The sequence below is a fragment of the Palaemon carinicauda genome, chromosome 11 (assembly GCF_036898095.1).
Source record: "Palaemon carinicauda isolate YSFRI2023 chromosome 11, ASM3689809v2, whole genome shotgun sequence".
NCBI classification, from domain to species: Eukaryota; Metazoa; Arthropoda; class Malacostraca; order Decapoda; family Palaemonidae; genus Palaemon; species Palaemon carinicauda.
In genome coordinates, this window is record NC_090735.1 from 40,077,352 (window position 1) to 40,083,839 (window position 6,488).

Consider the following 6,488-nt stretch of genomic DNA (forward strand, 5'->3'; position numbering starts at 1 on the left):
AGGCTAAGATAAGTTTCTTGGCTGCGGGTGATCTGTCACTAAAGCAAGGTTGGCAGGACCCTCTTGTCCCTTCCCCCTCTTTCTTCGTAATGGCCGAGCCATTACTGTACTGTACGTCGTTCTACATCTGGACCTAGTATAGGTTAGGATGTGGAATTGACTCAGCCCCTTGCCGGCCGGCAGAGCTGCTGGCCGGCAGGGGTCTTACTGTACTGTACGTCGTTCTACATCTGGACCTAGTATAGGTTAGGATGTGGAATTGACTCAGCCCCCTTGCCGGCCGGCAGAGCTGCTGGCCGGCAAGGGTCTTATGTTTTCGGGTGCTGCCCGGACCTCTCTTGGTCCCTCATCCATGCCTGCCGGCAGAGCCAGACGGCATTGGTCAGGAAGCCTGAATTAGTTTCTCCCCTTCCTTATATGCACTCTTTCGGTTGCCGGGCTTGGAGGTAGTGTACACTCTTATCCCGGCATCCATTCTATTTTTCTTCTAGTGGTGTACCTGACCCGGCTGCCGGCCTATGAGGCCGGCAGCCGGGCAGGTGTAGTCCTCTGGTTCTTTTGCTGCCGGCTGGCATCGGTCTTGTACCTTTGCTGGCCGGCTTATGTCAGCCCCTTGTCTGCCGGTCACCAAGAGTGTGGCCGGCAGCTGGGTACTACCTTGTGTAGTTGTTGGCCGGCAGCCATTGCCGGCCAACATTGGCTGTTACCCGGCCGGCAGTTGCTGCCGACCGGCACAGGCATTTGAACCAGAGTGCTGCCGCCCTATAGCTGTTAAGTAGTATACTTTAAAGCTAGTTGTGGTGTGTGCCGGCCGGCAAAGGCAGGCCGGCACACATCCCCCTATACTGTACTAGTATTCTTCAGTATAACATATACAGTAAGAAGAAAACTATGGTAAGGGTTTTGGTACAGCACTGTGTCTTCTAACACTATTGTGTTTTCTTGCACATCCCTTTGCTGTTGCCCTCTGATAGGAAGCTGAGTTCTTTCCTGTCTATTATCCAGGTTTTTAAAATCATTGCTTAGGTGTGAGCTCCACCTGTTTCCTCTGGAAACCTTGCACTGGTTACTCTAGAAGAGATAAACCATTTTGATTTTATTATCTGGAAGGCTGCAACAATGGGTTGTGAGGGAAACACAAGTGTGTGTCTTTCCTTTATGAATTGTTATGCTATACTATGCATATCCAGTGATACATAGTTCACTTGATACTCATGGAAATTTCTTCTCTTTACAGGAGGACCCCTCCGAAGTGCGGAAATGTTTTCTGCAACGTCCGCAGCAAGAACCTCTGCGGACATGAGTGTTGTAGGAGACACGCAGCATGCGCTGTCTCCAAGGATGATCTCCAGTATTGGGACCCCTCAGGTATGTACTGTATGCACTAACCTGATTACTGAGGCTTTTGATTCCCCTAGAACGGCGGAATCAAGGGATATAGCAAGGGAGAAGCTTCGTACTTGGGTAAGGGGCTTCAAGAAGAACACCTCTGGCCCTTATCTTCCAAGTGAGAAGATGAGGGCGTATCTTTTTTCCCCAGGCATCAGCTGATGCAGTGATTCCCCCAGCCTCAAGAGGAGATCCCTCAAGATCAAGTCCAGGTGGACGTGGAAGTCGCAGTCGCGATGCAAGACATCCAGTTAGATGACAGGATGTCTGACCTGGACGAACGTTTGGAACAAGACCTCCTGGCAGAAGGTCAGGATGAAGTTCAAACCCCGGATGTCGTAGAGGATGAGGTCGACGAGGTGTCGGCTACTCCGGTTCAGATTCCGGAGCCTATCCCCTCAACATCGGCCCCGTCTCCCAGTAGAACTGGGACAGGCCCTCTCTTCGATTGTTGGAATGATCCAACAAATGCAGAAGGAGAATCAGGAGAAGGCGGCTGCTATGGAACTGCGTATGCAGTCCCTGGCAGAATCACGTGGGCCCCCGGAAAAGGCTCAATGTGAAAGACCTTAGCTTATGCTCAGATGCTAACCCATGGAGGTATGCTGAGCACATGCCGATGACGACTGGAAAGATCGTCATCTCGGATAAGCTGGGTTCAGTTCCCCTAGAGGAGGTGGAATTCTGGCCCAGCAAGGTATCATATCCGGACTGCTATGTCCGGCTGAGAAAAGAACCAGCTTCAAGGGAGGAGACAGAGCCGAAGGAGGTCATAATTATGGACCACACGCTAAGGCTCAAGCCCTACTTTCATCCTCGATGAAAGAGAGGGGCTTCTCTAACTCGAAGGTAGCTGCATTGAGCAAGAAGCTCCCTTCTTTTGTGTCCTCTCCTGCCAGAGCCTTCCCCTTTCTACAGAAAGGGTTTGCGGCTGTCCTAAAGGCAGTCGAGGCCGGCAAGCCTTGCCCCCTCCCTGGAGGAGTGTAAAACCCTTGTCGCTGGCCCTGCCTATGGACCACAAAGACTGGAAGGATGTCCATCTGACTTTCTCAGTGGGAAAGTTGGAGGCTGATATTGCCGGACGGCAATTCGGCGAGGACCTCCCCAAGCTGTCCGACTCTCTTTTACGAAGAGAGTTCGAGACAAAAGAAAGACTGGCTACCTCAATGTCTCATCAGACTACTCTTGAGACGATGGCAAGTGACCCCAAGGTCCATGAAATGTTCATGGTAGTGGCTAAGTCTCACCCTAGCCACAGTGACAAAGGACCTTTATGGCTTCGTCAAGGCAAGGAGAGCTTGCAGGGAGTTCGTGTTCACCGGGGCCTACGGTGAGACACGAGCCAAGGAAGTTAATCTCCTCCAACATTTGGGGAAAAGACCTTTTCCCTACCGATGTGGTCAAAGAAGTTGTTGATAAGGCCGCCGTGGAGAATAGAAACCTTCTCCAGAAGTGGGGCCTGGCTATCAAAAGAAAGTCTTCCCCGGATGAGGGTCCTCAACCAAAGAGGAAGAATATGAGGACTAGGCTACCGTCTCGCCGCCAGCCAAGCCTTTTAGACAGCAACAGCAACTGCAATTGCCATTGCCTCCAGTGCCCCAGATGGTGGCACAAACCCCGACTACTTTTCAGTGGGTACCCCAGGCTGTGCCAGGTCAGTCAACCACATTCACCCCAACGTTCGAAGGACAGTCTTCTTCCTTTCGTGCAAAACCTAGAGGAGCAGCCAGAGGCTCGTCTAGGCGCCCCTCAAGGGGAAGGGGATTCAGAGGTGGTCGTGGTCAGGGAGGCAAGACCTCAGGACGGCAGTCCAAGTGAAACAATACCGGTAGGAGGGAGACTGATGAAATTTTGGGATCGCTGGACCTTCGATCCCTGGGGCCCAAAGCCTACTCAAGAATGGACTGGGCTGGAGCTGGTACAGCACTCCACCCCCCGTGCCTTCGGTTTTTTCCAACACTCCACCCCCCGTTCTGGAGGAGTACGTTCAAGAACTGTTGGAGAAAAAGGTGATCCGAAAGGTGAAGTCCATCAAATTCCAAGGGAGGCTGTTTTGTGTTCCCAAGAAAGACTCGGAAAAGCTCAGAGTCATTCTGGACTTGTCGCCACTCAACAAGTTCATAGTGAATTGCAAATTCAAGATGCTAACACTGCAACACATAAGGACCTTACTGCCCAAGAGGGCATACTCAGTCTCTATAGACTTTGTCACACGCCTATTGGCACATTCCAATCAGCCGTCGACTCTCCCCCTTCCTAGGGTTCAGGCTACAACGGAGACTATACGCCTTCAGAGCCATGCCATTCGGGCTAAACATAGCCCCAAGGATTTTCACGAAGCTTGCGAGCGCAGCTCTCAAACAATTACGCCTAAAGGGAATTCAGGTAGTAGCCTACCTGGACGACTGGCTGGTGTGGGCAGCATCCGAGACCGAATGCTTGCAAGCTTCCAGTCAGGTGATCCAGTTCCCTAGAGTACCTAGGCTTCAAGATCAACAGAAAAAAGTCTCGACTTTCTCCATCCCAAAAGTTCCAGTGGCTGGGGAATCCACTGGGACCTTTTGTCACACAGTTTCTCCATCCCTACGAAGAAAAGGAAGGAGATAGCGGGCTCTGTCAAGAGACTTCTAGATTCCGAAAGAATATCAAAACGCGAACAGGAGAGGGTACTAGGCTCTCTCCAGTTTGCTTCAGTGACAGACCCAGTGCTAAGAGCACAGCTAAAGGATGCAACCCGGAGTTTGGAGAAGGTATGCATCAAACGCGCGAAGAGATCTGAGAAGACCAGTGCCCCGCCTCGGCTACGTACTCTTCTCAGGCCTTGGTCCCAAGCCAGACATCTAAAGAAGTCGGTTCTTCTTCAGCCACCTCCCCCGTCGATGACGATTCACTCAGACGCCTCAAAGGAGGGATGGGGAGGTCACTCTCATCGGAAAAAAGTCCAGGGGACTTGGTCCAAGCTATTCAGGACCTTTCATATAAACTTTCTAGAAGCTATGGCAGTGCTCCTTACCTTAAAGAAAGTCTCCCCCGCGTCACTCGATCCACATAAGATTGGTGATGGACAGCGAGGTGGTTGTGAGATGCTTGAATCGACAAGGGTCGAGGTCACCACCTCTCAACCAGGTGATGTTAGCCATTTTCCGATTGGCGGAAAAGAAGAAGTGGTACCTGTCGGCAGTTCACCTTCAAGGAGTCCGCAATGTGACAGCGGACGCTCTATCCAGGTTCACACCGATAGAGTCGGAATGGTCCTTAGACGCAGGATCATTCTCTCCTTCATTCTGAATCAAGTCCCAGAACTGCAGATAGACCTCTTTGCGACGAAAGACAACAAGAAGTTGCCCCTGTACGTGTCCCTGTACGAGGACCCCTTAGCGGAAGCAGTGGACGCGATGTCCCTCGACTGGAACAGATGGTCCAGGATTTATCTGTTCCCCTCCTCACAACCTTCTGTTGAGGGTCCTCAACAAACTGAGATCCTTCAAGGGGGGTAGCGGCAATAGTGGCCCACAAGTTGGAACTACAGATGAAGTTTGTGCCGCTACCACATCCAGTTCTGACCCAGCCGAGTCCAGAAGTCGACTGTCTGCGCTTCATTACAGAAAACCCGGACCCTGCAGCTCATGATTTTCTCGCCCTTGCGGTGAGAAAGCGTTTCGGGATTTCGAAAGCCAGCATAGACTTCCTAGAGGAATATAAGTGCAAAATCGACTAGAAGGCAATATTAGTCATCTTGGAGAAAATGGGTGGCCTTTGTAAAGGCAAAGAATCCGCAGGAGATCTCAACAGACTTCTGCTTATCTTTCTTCATCCACCTCCATGGCCAAGGGTTGGCAGCTAACACGATTTCAGAGTGTAAATCTGCTTTGATGAGACCCATTTTATTTGCCTTCCAGATCGACCTAGGTAACGAGATCTTTAATAAAGTTCCGAAAGCCTGCGCTAGGCTCAGACCTTCAGCACCTCCAAAGCCCATCTCATGGTCTTTAGACAAAGTTCTTCATTTCGCCTCCCTGTTGAGCAATGAAGAATGTGCGTTAAAGGATTTGACGCAAAAAGTTATTTTCCTATTTGCACTCGCGTCCGGGGCCAGGGTTAGTGAGATCGTAGCCCTCTCGAGAGAGGCAGGTCGTGTTCAGTTCCTGGATGGGGGGGATCTGAACCTGTTTCCGGATCCTACGTTTCTCGCCAAGAATGAGTTACCCACCAACAGGTGGGGTCCCTGGAGAATCTGCCCTCTGAAAGAAGATGCATCTCTATGTCCAGTAGAATGCCTAAAGGTCTATCTTCGTAGAACTTCAGACTTCAAGGGTGGTCAACTATTCAGGGGAGAAACATCAGGCTCAAATTTATCTCTGAATCAACTCAGAGCGAAAATCACATATTTTATTCGCAGAGCGGATCCTGACAGTACACCCGCAGGTCACGATCCGAGGAAAGTTGCCCTCATCCCTAAATTTCTTTAATTGTATGGATTTTGAACATCTCCGTTCATACACGGGCTGGAAGTCTTCCAGGGTGTTCTTTCGCCACTATGCGAAGCAAGTAGAGGAACTTAAGAGATCTGTGGTAGCAGTGGGTCGTGTAGTTAACCCTACTGTTTAACTCTGCGAGGAACAGTGGTCTAATTGGGACGATTAAGTCCAGGGTGAGTGTGTAGGTACATACTGTACTACAAACTAAATGAGGGCACCAAGTGCCTACATAGACTGTTCCTTCTTTCAAAGGTGAACCTAGCATAAGTAAAAGACATGTGTGCCGAGCGTTGCTAACGCTAATGTGATTGATTTGTAATAATGACTTGATACCTCGGTATCTTATTAAAGTGGCGTTTAATGGTTTTTCTTTCAGATAAACAAGTTCTGTTTACTATCATACTTATGCTTAAAGTTTTGGGTTATCCTCTTTTATATATATATATATATATATATATATATATATATATATATATATATATATATATATATATATTTGTTGTTAACCTGTCTGTTTATTGTCTGTCAATAAACTTGTTCTTGAGAACCTTGCGTCTCTTTCACCTGTGTCAATTTATTGGTATAATTGAGCATTTAATTCTATGTATCTTATCTGGGATA